This window comes from Diabrotica virgifera, chromosome 9 (genome assembly GCF_917563875.1).
Source record: "Diabrotica virgifera virgifera chromosome 9, PGI_DIABVI_V3a".
NCBI lineage: Eukaryota > Metazoa > Arthropoda > Insecta > Coleoptera > Chrysomelidae > Diabrotica > Diabrotica virgifera.
In genome coordinates this window covers 176,056,535-176,075,388 of record NC_065451.1, presented here as the reverse complement: position 1 = coordinate 176,075,388, position 18,854 = coordinate 176,056,535, and the positions used below count along the sequence as shown (strand labels likewise).

At 32.7% G+C, this 18,854-nt stretch overlaps 1 protein-coding gene and 1 long non-coding RNA gene across 3 annotated transcripts in view; both read right to left on the bottom strand.

The window, feature by feature from the left end:
* The window catches only part of LOC126891975 (DNA topoisomerase 2), a 255,500-nt gene that overhangs the window by 219,904 nt on the left and 16,742 nt on the right, over nucleotides 1-18,854 (bottom strand). The window lies entirely within an intron of this gene.
* LOC126891984 (uncharacterized) lies at nucleotides 12,618-13,637 on the bottom strand. The gene is made up of 2 exons (XR_007700633.1): nucleotides 13,115-13,637; nucleotides 12,618-12,773 (listed from the first exon to the last, which is right to left on the bottom strand). It is a non-coding gene; the product is annotated as an uncharacterized LOC126891984 (long non-coding RNA).

The window sequence follows — 18,854 nt, the reverse complement described above, 5'->3', positions numbered from 1 at the left end:
TTAAATTAGACATTATAAACGTTAGTAGAAAATGCAGTTATGTGACGTTACAAGTGTTTTTGGTGGTTTGAACTATTCATAGAAAATTTGTACTTTTATAAAATGGTTTTATTTTCCATAGTAAACCTTCTTTCCTTTCCTGTAATAACTACATTAAACTCCAATCTCAACAAACTGGTATATATTATTACAATGACATACGATAAATGTCATTAGAATATAAATATTTTCCTTTATTCCGCGACGACGAGCTGGCCAAACACCCACGTAGGTGGAGGCCAATAAACTAAAGAATAAGCAAAAGAATATACCTAAATATAACCATAAACGGAACCATACAGTTAAACTATGTGACGTCACGGGTCGTTTGAATTATTTTAAAATACAGAAGACTTTAAATTTATACTTCTAAGTTATTATGAGTTGTTGAAGCGTGAAATTTTGAAAATCTCATTTTTATACAAAAATGAACATTATTATGTAATAAAAAAATGTGCAAGTTCCCTATTATGTTAATGTTGATATTACTGAATAGAGAATTGAATAAACTTTCAAATAAGCTAGCACACGACCCCCTTTCCCTATTTAAAAATAAGGAGCGGGGGAAGTGGAAGGGAAGGGGTTGACAAATGACAGATGTATGTACCGTAAAAATGTGTCCCTCTTAGATCAAAAATTGACCTGTTTTTTATTTTCTTAAAATCTAATAAATACTGCCAAATATCGAGGTGGTCTCTTTTGTTTGGCCCACTCTGTATAGAAAAATGTTTTACACTAAATTTGAAACGAAAAAGATCCTATTAGTATAAGAGCTGTGAGACATTTTTGAGTAGGTATTTTAGGCAACCTGAAAATTTTTCAGGTGACTCTTCCATGATAGCCTAATACAAAAATGCCGGTCTGGCTGGAGGGTAGCGGTTATTTTCCCCAAAAATCCCCCCCAAAGTTAAAAAAAGGGTAAAAATTGTTATTACAAAAAATATCATTAACGTGACTTTAAAGTAAATTTAAATATTCAAATATAAAGAAAATAAACAGGCCAGGCGATTTGAGGGCGATTTTAACTCTGCAAGATACTTGCATGGGCGCCCCAGGATTATTTTCAGGGGATGCATCTGAACTTCAGAAGATTTCATCTGAATCTGTACATACTATTAACGAGTATAAAATATACAACTATACATGCAAAGCTATGTACATTCCTTCAGGACAGGGAAGTACAATTATTATTTTGACAGGGTATTTTTTAATATTAAAAATAAATATTCTACAAAGACAGGTTTTTTTTGGTGAAATTTTCCAACTGCCATGTGATCGAACAAATTACGCGTGCATATAAATGAAAAGCGCTATAGGTAAACAGGAGTGTGAGAAAGAGCGTATACCGATAGCTGTTTGCGTCCTCTGTTGTACCTGAGCGAGTCCGTTCGCTCGAGAAAAATCACGTGACCTGGCGATCCCATGTTGTTGTGCTTCGAAACGTCAGAGTAATTATTATATATTATAGTTTTTTAAGTAAAGTCGGGTCCATAGATATTTCGCCCGTCGGCAAATTCAAACAGATAACATTTGTATTGTTATGAAATTCGAGTAAATCAATGTCCCTTTGATTAAGCACACGCCGGTATTTTTACAACCGGGTTACTCATTGTAAATCAATCAAGTTTAACACTTGAAAATGTATACTTGGGCATTAGTACAGTTAAAATTGTTAGACGATTATATTTAGATGAAATATTAAGCAATAGAATTGAAACTTTTTTCTACTTTTAAGGACAAAAAAGCAAGTTCATTAGCGGAACGTGATTCAAAATTATTCTGCAGATTATATTTGAAGCAATATTTGATTAAAACATCTCATTTTTGGTGGTAAAAATATATTAAATACATATATTAATTTGTCTGGACTAAAGGTGGTCAAAGATGGTCTGGAGTTATATTTTTGTTTGAATTTGCCGACGGGCGATAGATAGATGGTGTTTACTTTAACTTTTTCTTAATTAAAGGAAAATAATACGTACTATACAATAGATTTTGCAAATATAATAGAAAAAGACAGATTTATTATTATAAAGATATAGGTAGAAAAGTATAAAAGTATAAACTAAATTGATTCTGTGTCCGAATCTTGTACTTCTTCTTCAAACTCCTCATCTGAGCTTAAATATTCACTGTCTTCTTCTTCGTCAGACTCCCCTTGAGACTCAGATTCCTCTTCTACATGATCTGCAAATAGTTGTAATATGTATTTAGAATTAATTAAAAATTAATTAGTGATTGATTAATTGAGTTGCTACGTATTCTCTGTCCTTTTATACGGAGTCGAAGCCTGGAGAATCACGGGCGCATCTGAAAAAAGACTTGCCATTGTTGAGATGTGGTGTTATCGAATAATGTAAAAAATATCATGGACGCAAAACGTAACAAACACGGAAACATTAATAAGCATAAAAAGTCAAAAAAATACTCAACACTATGAAGGAAGGAAAAATGAGCTACTTTGGTCATATACTAAGAAATAAAAAACATGATGTAATTTATAATATAAGGAAAAGTATTAAGTATTAGTTATACATTAATTTTTAATTAATTCTAAATACATATTTACAACTATTTACAGATCAGGTAGAAGAGGAATCTGAGTCTCGAGGGGAGTCTGACGAAGATGAAGAGAATGAATATTTATTTTGGCTCATCTTTCTTTCCTTTATAGTGTTGAGTATTTCTTTTGCCTTTTTCATCTTTCTTAATGTTTCCGTGTTTGTTACGTGTTGTGTTCATGATATTTTTTACATTATTCAATAACAGCACATCTCAACAATGGCAAGTCTTTCTTCAGATGCGCCCGTGATTGTCCAGGCTTCGACTCCGTATAAAAGGACAGAGAATACGTAGTAATTCAATTAAATTATCGCTAATTAATTTTTAATTAATTCTAAATACATATTACAACTATTTGCAGATCATGTAGAAGAGGAATCTGAGTCTCGAGGGGAGTCTGACGAAGAAGAAGACAGTGAATATTTAAGCACAGATGAGGAATTTGAAGAAGAAGTACAAGATTCGGACACAGAATTAATTTAGTTTATACTTTTATACTTTTCTACCTATATATTTATAATAATAAATCTGTTTTTTCTATCATATTTGCAAAATCTATTGTATAGTACGTATTATTTTCCTTTAATTAAGAAAAAGTTACTTAAAAAACTATAATATATAATAATTACTCTAACGTTTCGAGACACAACAACATGGGATCGCCAGGTCACGTGATTTTTCTAGAGCGAACGGACTCGCTCAGGTACAACAGAGAACGCAAACAGCTATCGGTATACGCCCTTTCTCACACTGCTGCTTACCTATAGCGCTTTTCATTTATATGTACGCGTAATTTGTTTGATCACATGGCAGTTGGAAAATTTCACCAAAAAAATTCTGTCTTTTTAGAATATTTATTTTTGATATTAAAAAAATACCCTGTCAAAATAATAATTGTACTTCCCTGTCCGGAAGGAATGTGCATAGCTTTGCATGTATAGTTGTATATTTTATACTCGTTAATAGTATGTACAGATTCAGATGAAATCTTCTGAAGTTCAGATGCATCCCCTGAAAATAATCCTGGGGCGCCCATGCAAGTATCTTGCAGAGTTAAAATCGCCCTCAAATCGCCTGGCCTGTTTATTTTCTTTATATTTGAATATTTAAATTTACTTTAAAGTCACGTCAATGATATTTTTTGTAATAACAATTTTTACCCTTTTTTTTTAACTTTGGGGGGGATTTTTGGGGAAAATAACCGCTACCCTCCAGCCAGACCGGCATTTTTGTATTAGGCTATCATGGAAGAGTCACCTGAAAAATTTTCAGGTTGCCTAAAATACCTACTCAAAAATGTCTCACAGCTCTTGGACCATATGCATAATTGTTCTAAAATCGACGGTTCTGGAGTTACATAGAGTGTAAAGTGGAGGTTTCCATAATTTTTACACTTTTTGGACAAATTATAACATTATTCATCATAGTGACAGTTTTCAGCTTACCAGCAAGAAAATATCTCATCATGTGCTTTTTTAGTAGTCTAAAGTACAGAAAATAAGTAAATTTTGTGCTAAAGTTGTTTTTTAGAAGTTATACAGTGATCCTAGATAAAATTTTTATCGCAATCAGTAAATATACGGCATAAAAATATTTTTCTAGAAACGTGATTCTTAAAGGTTAATTTCGGTGTTGCGAAGTTTTACAGTTGATAATTCTTAAAATGTTTAAGTGTTGTCAAAACAAAACTTTCTCGAACTATTGCTGCATAAAATGTGCTTATATTTTCCACCCGAGTTGTTTGGAAAGGAGATCGGATTGGAAAATTGTGGAGGGGCAAAAAATATTCTGCTCAGACCAATACCAAAAAGAATATCAACAACCTGATGCTGTGAAAGATGAACTGAAAGAGAAATTGAAACTACTGAAAACTGACTTGGATGCCAAAAACAAAGAAATAGAGAAATACAAAGTACATAAATTTAAAATCTCTAAAAGAACAAAAAGCCGCAGATGAAGCTGCAAGTAAGCAAGTCAGTCAAAATGACGTCCAAAAAATTTCTAGTGCTGTCGTAAAATCAGCAGAACCTCTGCTCAAACAGATTTCAACCGCAGTGACAGAATGTATTGAATCAAACAATGAAAAAACTGCAAACACGTTTGACAACCTCAAGGCGGAGATACATATCCGCGCCGCGAACTCCGCGCCGTGTGAGCACGCGCGTTCGTGGCGCGGTTAATGTTCGTTAAAATTTTTCATTTTGACGAACCTTCCGCGATCCAGAGGAAACTTCCGAACATTTAGTAATTGTAGATAATTAGTATTAAATGTGGGTGCCTACATTGGATCCGTTTTTCTCCGATCAGATCAGATCCGATATCGGCCGACGTCGGGAGTAGCTTCTCCTATTCTCATTTGGAGTGTTTGTTCTCAAGTGTTTGGTTTCATTCCGATTGGTTGCAAGTTGAGTTGCAAGTTGGTTGCAAGATGGTTGCAAGTTGGTTGTAAGTTGGTTGCAAGTTGGGGGTTGCAAGCTAACATGTTTAAATATATTCAATGTCATCATCTCATTTTAATTTTCCACGGTAAACATCAATAAGTTTGATATTTCCTTCCGACCACTCCATTACTAACAAATATTCAACTCAGGCGCCCCAAAACCAACAAACCACTCGCAAACCCGTCCAAATACGTATTGCAAACCATCAAAGCATTTGTTGAAAAGCCGACAGAAGTTAGATCGTGGTGCGCCGTGTGCGAGCCGTTTGTGTGCCACTTGAAAACACGTACTAATCTAACAAATATGCTGCGCGCGAGCGGCTCGCACACCGAGCAGAGCGCATATGTATACCCGCCTTTATACAAACTGTGTCTGCAAGCTACGCTTCGAATGTGGATAAGTTCATTGAATCTCTAGGAACTATCCAGAATAGTATGACCGATGTTGATAAATCTAATAAGGACCTAAATTTAAGAATGGGATCTATTGAAGACAAAATCAAAGACGTGACAACATCGCCGCCGCCTGTCTCGTATGCGCGCACAGCACAAAAAGTAACAACCAACAACCAACCACAAGTTGCTCATGCTGTGACCAACGCTGTTAATATCTCCATGGCAACGACACATGCTCAGAAACCGGCATTAAAGAAAACACAAAACGTCGGCAATTTCTCGCAAAATGTAAACAATGGACAAAAATATACATCAACTAAAGGTGCAGGAAGCGAAGACGCTAACTTTGTAGCCGCGAATCCTAGCAAAATGTGGTTTTACATAGGAAAAGCTGCAGAAACAGGCACGAATGACATTATCAGGAATTATACACAAAGAAAATTGGCTAACCTCAAGGTTGAAGATGTGATGGTGGAGCAACTAAAAACCGTAGGCAATACTAGCTCTTTTAAAGTAGGCCTACCTATAGAATTTTATGATGAAGTCAATACTAGTGATTTCTGGCCAAAAGGAGACGTCATTTTAGACGTTTTAACTTCAAGAGAAGAGTTTTTAACTCAGGAGTTTCTTTCTCGGAAAACTAAAAGATAGACGACAATCAAGCAGGAATAACTCGGAAATTTCTGTTTATTATCAAAATGTGAGAGGTCTCCGCACCAAATTAAATGATTTTTCATCATCTGTTATTGCCAACGATTATGATGTGCTACTATTAACCGAGACCTCTCTGTATGATGGTATAGAGGATGGAGAATTGGGAATTCCTGAGTACACTATACACAGAGGAGATAGAAATGAAAATACCAGTACAGCTAAACGTTTGGGTGGTGCTCTAATTGCTGTAAAAAAGGAATTTGTTTCTTCAGTAATCACTTCAAAATCAGCCAACATTGAAAGTGTTTATGTAAAATTGCAAACATTAAATCAAAAAATCCTTTTTGTCTGTATATATATACCACCATCATCTCCATTAAGCGTTTATGAGGACTTTATTATGGTAACTGAAGATATTATTCAAAATAGTGACTTTTCAATGTCCTATTAGACCGGACAGTATCGTCGCCCCTGCTAGCGAAATTATTCCGATTCGATTTTTTGCACAAACTTACTCAAAAAGAGGCCCTTATAATATATCCACAGGGTGCCGTGGTCGAAAAATTGTTTAAACAATTTTTTTTAAACAAATTCACATAAATAATTTTTTCATTTCGAACAAATTTTTTTTTAGATAAATTGGCTTATTCTGAGCAAAAAAGGTCTCTTGTCATTTTTTTCTAAAATTGATTTTTGTCGAGTTTCATGCGATTAAAAATTTGAAAAATGCGAAAATGGCCATTTTCAAGGCTTAATAACTCGAGTAAATATTATTATTATGAAATTCAAAAAGTGACCAAATCAAGTTTCAAACCCCTTCTTCAAGGTCCTGAAGAGATCTTTGTGATTATTTTATTACAAAGCTGTTATTTTTAATTATTAACAATTAGCGCTATAGTCCAGGATGTATCCGTCGCCCCCGTTAGTGAAATTATTCCGATTTCATTTTTTTGCAGAAACTTACTCAAAACAAGGTCCTTATAACATATCCACAGGGTGCCGGGCGGTGCTGTGGTCGAAAAATTGTTTAAACAATTTTTTTTTAGATAATTTGGGTTATTCTGAGCAAAAAAGGTCTATTGTGATTTTTCTCTAAAATTGATTGTTGTCTAGTTATATGGCCATTTTGGCATTTTTCAAATTATAAATCGCGTATAATTCGACAACAATCAATTTTATAAAAAAATCACAAGAGACATTTTTTGATCAGAATGTCCCAAATTATCTAAAAAAAATTTGTTCGAAGTGAAAAAATTATTTTTGTGAATTTGTTTAAAAAAAATTGTTTAAACAATTTTTCGACCACGTCACCGCCCGGCACCCTGTGGATATGTTATAAGGACCTTGTTTTGAGTAAGTTTCTGCAAAAAAATGGAATCGGAATAATTTCACTAACGGGGGCGACGGATACATCCTGGACTATAGCGCTAATTGTTAATAATTAAAAATAACAACTTTCTAATAAAATAATGACAAAAATCTCTTCAGGACCTTGAAGAAGGGATTTGAACCTTGATTTCGTGACTTTTTGAATTTCATAATAATAATGTTTAATCGAGTTATTAAGCCTTGAAAATGGCTATTTTCGCATTTTTCAAATTTTTAATCGTATATAACTCGACACTAATCAATTTTAGAAAAAAATGACAGGAGACCTTTTTTGCTCAGAACAAGCCAATTTATCTAAAAAAATTTTGTTCGAAATGAAAAAATTATTTTTGTGAATTTGTTTAAAAAAAATTGTTTAAACAATTTTTCGACCACGGCACCGCCCCGCACCCTGTGGATATGTTATAAGGACCTCTTTTTGAGTAAGTTTGTGCAAACAAATCGAATCGGAATAATTTCGCTAGCGGGGGCGACGATACTGCCCGGTCTATATATAGTAAGTGATTTTAATCTGCCAAACATAGTTTGGGAGAACGAAGATCTAGGATCAAGACCAGTTGGTAATATTACGGAATCTGTTGAGTGTATGTCAAATTTTATTGCTTACTTTAACTTATTTCAAAATAATACAATATTAGGTTATTTAGATTTAATATTGTCAAATAATGTTGTAAATGTCAAATGTGTTGATTTTCCTTTGTTAAACTGTGATAAGTACCATCCAGCACTTTCTTTCTATATTGATTGTGATAAAACTGAGTTCCTTAAATACGATTATTATTATTATTATTATGATTTTAATAGGGCTAATTATATTTTAATAAACCAATTTTTAGGTAATGTAAACTGGGACAACTTATCTACTTGACAATATTTCAGATGTTAACAAAGCAATATCCTGTTTTTATGATATTTTGTACTGTTGCATATATTTATTTGTACCAAAACAAAAATGTAAAAACCCAAAATTTCCAAAATCATATTCAACTGAACTGAAAAATGCTATTCTGAGAAAAAAAGTAGCTCATAAAAAATTCAAACAAACTAATAATTTTTCTGACTATAAATTATTCTCAGACATTCGTAGAGAATGCAAAGTCTTAGCTGAGCAGTGTAAAAGTCAAACCATAAAAACTTTGGAACAAAACATGACTAATTCCAAAGAATTCTGGAGTTATGTACACAGTAAAAATAAACATTATTGCTTACCAAACAACATGACCTATGACAACAATGAGTCAAGCAATTCATCAGAAATTTCAAATTTTTTTAAACAGCATTTCTCTAAGTCCTTTGTAGATAACAATAACTGTGATATTCCAAGCTTTGATTATAATAAAACAATTAGTTTAAGCAGCTGTGATATTAGTCTAATACATATTTTTAACAAGTTAGAAAAATTAAATCTAAAACTTAGTAGTGGCCCTGACGAAATTTCACCTTATTTTATACATAAATGTCGTTTTGTTCTGTCTCCTGTATTACTAAAAATTTTTCGTTTATCATTAAGTACTGGCACTTTCCCAGAAGAATGGAAAAAAAGTTATATTTCTCCTATTTTTAAGAATGGTAGTAAAACATGTATAGAAAATTACAGACCCATTTCAAAAATTTCTATTTTTGCAAAGATTTTCGAATCAATTATTGTTTCAAAAATATTTTTTTCAATTAAAAGTTTAATTATTCCTGAACAACATGGCTTTATGCCGGGTAGGTCTACAACCACAAATCTAGTAATCCTAGAAGAATTCATTTTGGATCAGCGGCGGCTCGTGGGTCAATCTTCAGGGGGGTCATTTTGGTTTGAAAACTTCAAACTGTTGATTTTTTAAAGTATTTAAAAGATCTTTTAGCATTTATATTTTAGATAAAAAATACAGACTTAGATAAAACTCAATACTATTTACCCTAGTTTTCCGAAAATTAAATTTGTCTTTTTTTAGAGTAAATCTTTTAAAAAATATAGGAAAAATGGTATGAACAGGTTATTGACTGATATATAGATAGGAATATTTATAGTATAATAAATTGTAAATTTATTAAAACGAAACTTACTTTAAATATTTTTATATTTTAAGTCAATTCTTCTATCCTTTAGTTCTGCAAAATAGTCTATGACCTTCTCATTGAAATTTGGAATGCTCTTGACAAGCGTTTTCTCGATGCTCAGCATAGACAAGGCACTAAGTCTAGGTTGTCCCATCGTATTACGCAGGAATGTTTTTACTCTTTTTAAAGTAGAAAAACATCTCTCACTTTCCACGGTTGTCATAGGGAGTGTGCACAAAATATTTAATAACTTCACTGCTTCAGAAAATGTTTCAGACAAATTCATGTTAATAAAAAGCTGAAGTATGGCTACTGCACCAGCACTATTGCGAAAATCCTCACGACAATATAAGACTTCAAGTTCCGATTTTAGTTTGGAAATATTCACTGTGGGATAATTAGCCGTCACCATTTTTAAAATATTTTGCGGAAAGTTGGTAGTGTATGCTTCAAATTTCTCTATGTAGAATAACTGTGAAATCATGAGATGATCATTGAAACTAAACCTGTGATTTATTTCAGATATAATAATATCACAAATTTCAAGTGCAGTTCGTCGCTTTGGATCCTCTGCAGTAGTTTTTCTTTTTTTTGCTGTTGATGTGCTTGGTACTTCTGATTCCAAAATAGTATTTCTAATTATTTGGATATTGTTGTTAAAAGACAGGATACAATTTTTGACAGATATAACATCAATGTCTCGCATTTGCAATTGTTTAAACAATATATCAACATGGGGCATTATTTTATGGAAAAAATTTAACCAAAATAAAAAATGCTCATCTTCCAAATGTCTTTTTAAACCAGTTGCTTGATTTATATTGTTACCATCTTGCTCCTCATCAATAATTTCCTCTAAGCAAGATTTTAAATCATCTTTATAAGTGTATACAATTTCAACACATTTTGTATTGAAAGCCCATCGAGTAGGCGCAGCTTTAGGTAGCCTTACTTTAACCACTCTATCCAGAACCATCGTACGTTTTGGAGATCGGCCGAAAAAGGACGAAAATCCGTGTAAATTTGCAAAAAATATTTTTATCGGTTTGTGTTGACTCGCCGCTTTTTGGAGGATAAGATTAAATTGATGGGCATAGCAGTGAATGAAGTGTGCATTTGGGTATATTTCTTTAATTTTTGTTTGTACTCCTCCCAGTTTACCGCTCATGACTGATGCACCATCGTAACTTTGGGCAATCAATTTTTCAGGTGCTTCATTAATTTTTAATAATTGAAGTTCTTCCAATATTACATTAGTTAAATGTTGTGCTGTAGTACCTAGGGGGTTAACAAATTTCCAAAATCTTTCATGTACAATACCAGTTAATACATATCGCAATATGATAATCATCTGCGTTTTATTGGAGCTGTCTGTGGTCTCATCTACTTGAATGGCCACAAAATTTGTCTGGCCAATCTCCTTCATGATATGAGTATGCACAATGGCTAACATTGATTCTAAAATATCGTTCTGAATTGTTTTCGATGTTCCTTTAAATACTGTACTTTTTTCAATGTGTTCTTTAAACATTAAATCCAGTTCAGAAACAAAATCGATAAGGCCCAGAAAAATTCCACGATTATTGGAGCTGTCACTTTCGTCATGACCGCGCAATGCAATTTCGAAAACTCCACAAAATTTTACACAGTCGATTAGTTTGTTTAAAATATACCTATTTTTAGATACCAATTCATTAAAGTCATGCACAGATTTACGATATACACTATCAAGTTGCTGTCTTATGTTAACACGTCCTAAACTTGCGTAACTCATTGATGAATTTATATGAGTAGTTGAAGAGGCATGTTTTGTAATTTTCACTTTTAAATGCTTAATGTCAGTTACTCCATTTTTCGCCCATACAGCGTCATTCGAAAACAGTAAACACGGATAGCAAAAAAATGCATTTCTCACACTGCAGCCACAAATCCAATCACACAAATTGTACATTGATTCTTTAAAATATCTTTGAATGTCCTTACCCCTATCCTTTGTTGTTTGTTTTAAATTCATGTTTGGTTTTGGTCGACCACTTTCTTTTTTCTCAAGCCGCCGTTCATAATTTAGTGTTCCAGCAGATTTTAAGGCAATTATTTCGTCAACAACACTCATCTTGTTTTTGTTACAATCACAAAAAAATCCAACAAAACAAAATAAATTACGCAAATACGCCGCGATCGATATAGACCTGCCGTGAAGTGCGGTCAGCAGACGGTAACTAACTAAACGTGAGGCCGTCGACTCTACTAGAGGTATACGACGGAAAGGTCACTCCCACTCTCGCCCACGAAATTGCTATCTGCCGTCTCTTTTCTATTTTACATGCATTTGTCCATAAGCCATAAGAACTGTATATAGACAATTTAAAATACGGCCCAGCCACGGGCTTGTGTATAGCGCGAGGCGCGACGTTATTATATCTATTATATTTGTTTTGCCAATGCAGACTGCTGAGAGAGAATTTTATATTTCAGAGTGAAGTTTTAGATAAAAGATATTTTTAATAAAATTGGTATTTTTATGAGATTATTTTAGGGGGGTCATTGACCAATTGACCCTAAGGAGGAGCCGCGCTTGTTTTGGATGCCTTTGGGAAGGGGGCTCAGGTCGATGTGATCTATACAGACTTCTCAAAGGGATTCGATCGGGTTAACATTAAGATTCTTATAAAAAAACTAGAAGCACTAAGAATTCATGGATCCCTACTTGAGTGGTTGGAGAGCTACCTGACAGACAGGCTTCAGGTTGTCAAAGTCAAGAACTGTCTTTCTGAAGAGATTTTGGTTAGGTCTGGCGTCCCACAGGGTGGCCATTTATCAACTATTCTTTTTATTTGTTTCATAAATGACATTTTAGAAATCTTTGAAAATTGTGTTATTTTGTTGTATGCTGATGATTTGAAAATTTTTAGAATTTTATTAAGGATGTTAGAGACTGTGTAAAAATGCAAAAAGATGTAAACAATTTCTCACAATGGTGTACAAAGAATGACCTTTCACTTAAGGGGGTCGTCTAGTGTCTAGGCGGTATTTTTAACGCTTTGTTGGGAATTTTTTTTTTAGAAAAGGATTTAAATAAAATAATCTATAATTTTTATATCATATTTATTAACATTTTAACAAACTTTATGAATTTTTTAAAGTCGATATACTTAGTGTTTTTTTTTAATTACATCAGCCAACAGGGAGACATATAAAAAAAAAGTTTCTCAACTGCTGCCATGATTTCGGCTGTTCTGCTTATCTGAAATCAAAAAATCAAACACCATTTGAATTGTGAGACTTCAGGCTCTACATGGAACTAAAATAAAGTCGGTGTTTCAAAAAAATAATTTTTTTGCACACTTTACAAAAAAAAATTCAATTTTTTCCACTTTTTTGGGAGTCTCTTTGGATATTAAAAAAAATCTAACAAAACAATCTCAATTATTTTAGTTCACTGTATAGCTATATATGTTATAAAGATACTGTGAAAATTTGAGCAAAATCGGTTCAATAGTTTTTGAGATTTTATGGCAGCAAATTGAAAAAAACATGTTTCGAGAAAAACGCGTTTGAAAGTTTATAATAAAAAAATGATCTCACCATAAATCTGCTATACCTGGACGATACAGTTCACCGTCTTCTTCAAAAAAGTTCTGCAAAGCCGTTTTATGTTCTCTCTTTAAAACCCGGGCTTCTTTTGCGAAATCGCTCAAGTGTCTCTCTGAACGGTCGATGCGAGAACTGTCACGTGACAGCGCTGACACGCCCCGCCGAGCGGGCTCCCGTGCTATCCGTATACCTGCTCCGATATACGGTTGTAACTTTTAAACCACTTTCAATATCGAAAAATCCTTTTACCCACGTCTTCTACACATATTTTAGATAATATTTATGCAAAAAAAAATAAATCGATTTTTTTCACCCGAGACACTAGACGACCCCCTTAATATCGATAAATGTAAAATAATGTGCTTTTTTAGAAACTCACAATCTATCTGTTTTAATTACTCTATAAATAATATATTTTTGGAACCAACAAATACTTTCAAAGATTTAGGTGCATTTTTTGATCCCACTCTGTTTCAAAAATCACTATAATTTTATTTGTAATAAAGCTTTTAAATTACTTGGATTTTTGAAAAGAACCTTGTCAGAATTCAATAATGTGGATTGTTTCAAAACTTTGTATTGTTCTATGGTTAGATCAGTTCTGGAATATTCCAGCACTATTTGGTCTCCTTTATATAAATGTCATATTGAAAGCATTGAGAAAGTTAAGAAAAAATTTCTACGCTTTGTAGGTTATAAATTAGGGATTTCTTCAGAAGATTAACAGCCGGTTTCCGAAACGTTATTCAAATCTCCGATCATCTAATCGGCTGTTAGATTTGATCAACTGTTAACCTGTGATGGGTTTCTCAAACGCCAATTATTGTAAAATTGCATGATCATAGATCATGTAATCGATGATCTGACATACGATTTGGTAGCGATACTGTCACAATTGGCTGTTATCCTTCAAAATTTCAATTATATTAACCTCTAAATCCAAACTTGTATCTTTAGATTCTAAAGGTGCATTCTCTCTTACGTACTGTCACTTTTGTTTGGAGCAAGAATTGAACGAGAGCATTTTAAAAATGAGGCTAGGTAATGTGACGAGAGTTGGAGATATAAAACAGTTTATTTATGATCTATAATATTTTATAATCGTATTTTTATTTTTGGTCTATATATTTACTTTTTATATTTATTTTTAATTTATTTACCGGCTGTTTTATTGTCTTCAAAGTTAGCTGCTATAATTTCTCACACGTTTTCCCTCTTATTTACATCGCTATAATCATTATGTTCTGCTTTTTAGAGCTCTGGCCTCTCAAAAAATAGCTCTATGAGTCTAGCATCCTTGTTATCTTACATTTTTAAAAGAAAAAAAATATAAATTATATAATCAAATATAAAAAATGTCCGAAATATCCATGTCCTGCAAGTTAAATAAATATTTTAAATTATTTCTTCCATAAAAAAATCTTACTTTTATTGAATAATATGATTTATATCATTTATATATGTGTTATTTGACAATTTTTTCCCGGTATTTGTTAATTACAGTAATTAAAAAACTAAAAAAAACTCTTAACAGCCCGTTAATCGACGGATAGTCGCAGATTAGGTAACAGTCCATTTTTACCGCCGTTTGACAAGCGAAACTGGTTAATCGACCTTTCGGATACTCAAAACACTCATGATCGGCTGTTAACTAACGATTAATCTTTTGTCAGGTGATCGACTGTTGTTAAAACTAGTTTGGTTGACGTTTCTGACGCATTTAATCTATTGTTAATCGTCGATTACATAATTTTTGAGATGATCATCCTTTCGGAAACCGGGCGATAGTGTATTGTGACATTTTAAAATTACTTAATATACCAACATTAGAAAATCGTCATTTAATGCTAGATTTGGTTTTTCTTTTCAAGATTGTAAACGGAATGATAGATTCGCCTCAAATTTTGCAGAGAATAGGTCTTAGGGTTCCTCAAAGGTGCACAAGATCTAAAGACGTTTTTCACTTAGAATTCCAACAAACAAACTATTGTCTAAATAGACCTACAAGACGAATGTGTCAATCTGGAAATTTTAAACGTTTGGTTTAAAATTAAAAAAACATGTTTTTTTGCAACCCTGCTTTATAACGACCATTAACTCTCAGGGGCGGAAATGCTACACCAAATTTTACCTTATTTGGACGGATTAGAGAAAATCAATGTAAATGAGGTACGAAATATTGTCCATTTCAGTGAATTTTTCTGTGGTACATTTTGGATACCTTCGCCCCTGAAAGAGTTATAACAAATTTGCAGATATTTATGTTGTTTTGGGAAATAGTTACTACAAAAATAAATTTTAACTATTTATAATGGGAAATAAGCCACAATATTATTAAAAAATGATTTTTATTAACGTTTCGACGCACAAATCGGGTGCCGTTGTCAAAATACAAAATACTATTTTGACAACGGCACCCGATTTGGGCGTCGAAACGTTAATAAAAATCATTTTTTAATAATATTGTGGCTTATTTCCCATTATAAATAGTTAAACTTGTAAAAATGCCACAAGAAAATAGCTTTAGAACAACAAAAATAAATTGCGACAATGTAAAAAAGATCATTTTCTTTTTTTTTGCTTCTGTCACTTTTGCTAAAGATATTTGCAATAACTGCATCTGATAAATTTATAATTAGATCTTCTAATGTTTGGTAGCAGCATTAAAACTTTCTAAAATTTGGACCACATATTTATTGTTAAAAGAGCTATTTGATACTTATTCATTTTCCTATGTAATATTTGTATTGCTTTAACAGCGTCAAATCTAGCTGGCCATCTAATTCTAGTATAATATCTTTTACCAACATTTCTCAGCAAGTTCTCATTACCATTTACTCAAGGTTTTTGCTCCCAATCAATGAACCGCTAGGATTGACATGAAATTTGCCATACACATAGCTAACATGCCAAAGACAAAATGGGATTGTACCTGTGTGCTTTTGTCCTGGGGATGAGTACCACCCCTTCTCTGGGGTTAAAAAACATCGTTCAAAATAAGTGCGGAAATGGATAAACTGATTAATTCTAAATAACTTTTGTTTTATAGAGTTTTTTCACTAAATTAATACTTTTCGAGTTATTTGCGAGTGAACATGTTCAGTTTTCAACAAAACAAAAACACGTTTTTAAATGGTTTTTCGCAAACTCAAAAATTAAGTATTTTATCTAAAAAAAATATGTTCTTAGCAAAAATATAACACAAAAGTAAAAAATCTGTAAGTATGTATGAAGTATGTAGACCCAGTCTCAGCAGAGTTGGATATAATGAAAGTAGGTTCATATTCGACAAATTCCAAATCGAATTTATTCAACGTAAAATAACCAAAAAATAAAGCACTTTTTGGGGAAAACTCGTCACAACTTTTTTTAAAGTGTTTAAAAAAAATTTCACAACTTTTTTAAAAAAGCTTTATTTGTGTTTTTAAAAAAAAATTATAGTATCAAAAATAAGCAAGTTAAGCCCCAAATAAAGTTGGTCCATATTTTTTGGTAAAAGAAATCGTGAAAATCACCCCCTAGTTTGCATCTCATATGAAATTAATCATTGCCGCTTTATAATTTACTTTACTTATGTACCTATTATTTTTATGATCGGTAAGTTTCACCGGTCCACAGTGCTTATATCAGGGTTGCAAAAAAAACATGTTTTTTTAATTTTAAACAAAACAAACGTTTTTTTTTGTTTTAAACGTTTTTTTTTTGTTTTAAACATGTTTTGTTTTTGTTTATAAATGGTATGTTTTAAACAAATAAAACTTGTTTAAAACACATGTTTTTTGTTTTAAACGTTTTTTTTGCTTTAAAAATGTTTTTGTTTTTAAATTTTATATTTTAAACAAATAAAACTTAGAAGAAAACATTGTTTAAATCATATTTTCCTAAACATAATATTAATTGAAAGTGTTTATAGAAAATAATAGATAAGAAAACCAATTGCAAAATTAGGAGCTATTGCCTGGGGAACCCCAGACTATTTACTATTTATAAATCCGCATTACAAGTTGGCTATTGCAATAACGTCCATTGTCAATTATTTTGTGCTGTTTCTGGTGGTGCTTAGTGTTTTTTTAAACATGCAAATGATTTGGTGACCCCAGCTCATTTTTTGGCAAATTTGCTAGATCAGCGGTTCTCAACCTTTTTTACTCAGCGACGCACTAACGTACTCCTTACAGATTCGCGACACCCTTATATGTACAAATTTTTGCTAGTGGTAGGTAAGTACAGATGAATATATTAAGCATATTATTTTTTATTTCGTAAGAACATAACAAGCAAAAAACAAAACAGAAAGAATACTTAAAATTAGTGTGAAATTTGACCCTGATGACTTCTGCAAAGTATATCTATCCGAGGACGAATTGTAGACAAACACACTCTCAGCTCGCTGTCCACATCAAGTAGTCGAGACCGGTAGCTAGATTTTATATTTTTCATCGCAGAAAATGCAGATTCACACAAGTACGAGGTCGAAAACGGCAGTAAAAGGGATACTGCTTTCTTTGCTAATTCTGGGTATTCATTCTTAACTGAAATCCAAAAAACATCCGGAGCTACTTCTCTAAATTTTGATTTTAAAACTGTGTCAGAATACACTTCAATAAGCTGTTCCTTTTCAGAACAGGTTAATTCTGCCTTGCTTACGTTGTTCTCGTCAAGTGCAATCAACCATTCACAGTTAGCACTCAAGACAGAGGGAAAGTATTTACAGTTGGAAAAATGAAAGAATACCCATGAACGAACATATAAAACACGCTATATTTTCCTGTCACTGTGTCACAAAGAAAATTGTCCAGAGCAAGTGCATGTAACAATAATTATTACATGTACTTGCGCTGGCCAATTTTTTGTGTGACACAGTGATAGGAAAATACAGCGTGTTTTATATGTTCGTTCATGGGTATTCTTTCATTTTTCCTACTGTAGTTATCCCTTCTTGCAACTTACATAAGTGCTCTTTCATGCTCTCCTTTAGTAGAGTCTGTTCTTCAGATTTCAAATTAATTAAAGTTATAGAGGTTTCGGGAAAAGCAGTCAAATCGTTTTTTTCTATAATCGAGCTCCAGAATGTAAGTTTTTTGGAGAACGCACTTATTTTATCAGTTGATGATATTATGGTTTCCTTCCGTCCTTGCATAGTTGCATTCAAAGAATTTAGCTTATTAAAAATGTCAGAAAGGTAAGCCAACTTAGCACACCAAAGAGGGTTTTTAAGATTTTTACAAAAATCACTTTGGCCATCTTCTGTTTTAAAAAATTCGAGTAGTTCATCTTTAAGTTCTAAAACTCTGTTTAGTATTTTTCCTTTCGAAAGCCAACGAATTTTACTATGAAATAACAAGACTTTATGATCTGCGTTCATGTCTTTACAAAGTTTCTCAAACACCCTTGATTTCACCGGACGAGTTTTGATATAGTTGATCATAGAAACAACTTTATGAATAACTTCACCCAGTTGGCTTCCATCTGTAGTTTTTACTACCAGAGCTTCTCGATGTAAAAAGCAATGAGTAATTATTATCAACTGGTTTTTCTTTAGTGCGAAACTTAAAAATCCTTTGACATTTCCCGTCATTGCAGCAGCACCATCTGTACATATCGCAATACAATCCGTCCACTTAAGTCCGTGATCCTGAAAGAAGGTGTCAACAGTAGAAAATATATCAGCTCCAGTGGTTGTTGTTTCCAATTCACGACAGAATAGGAACTGTTCAATAATTTCCGGTCC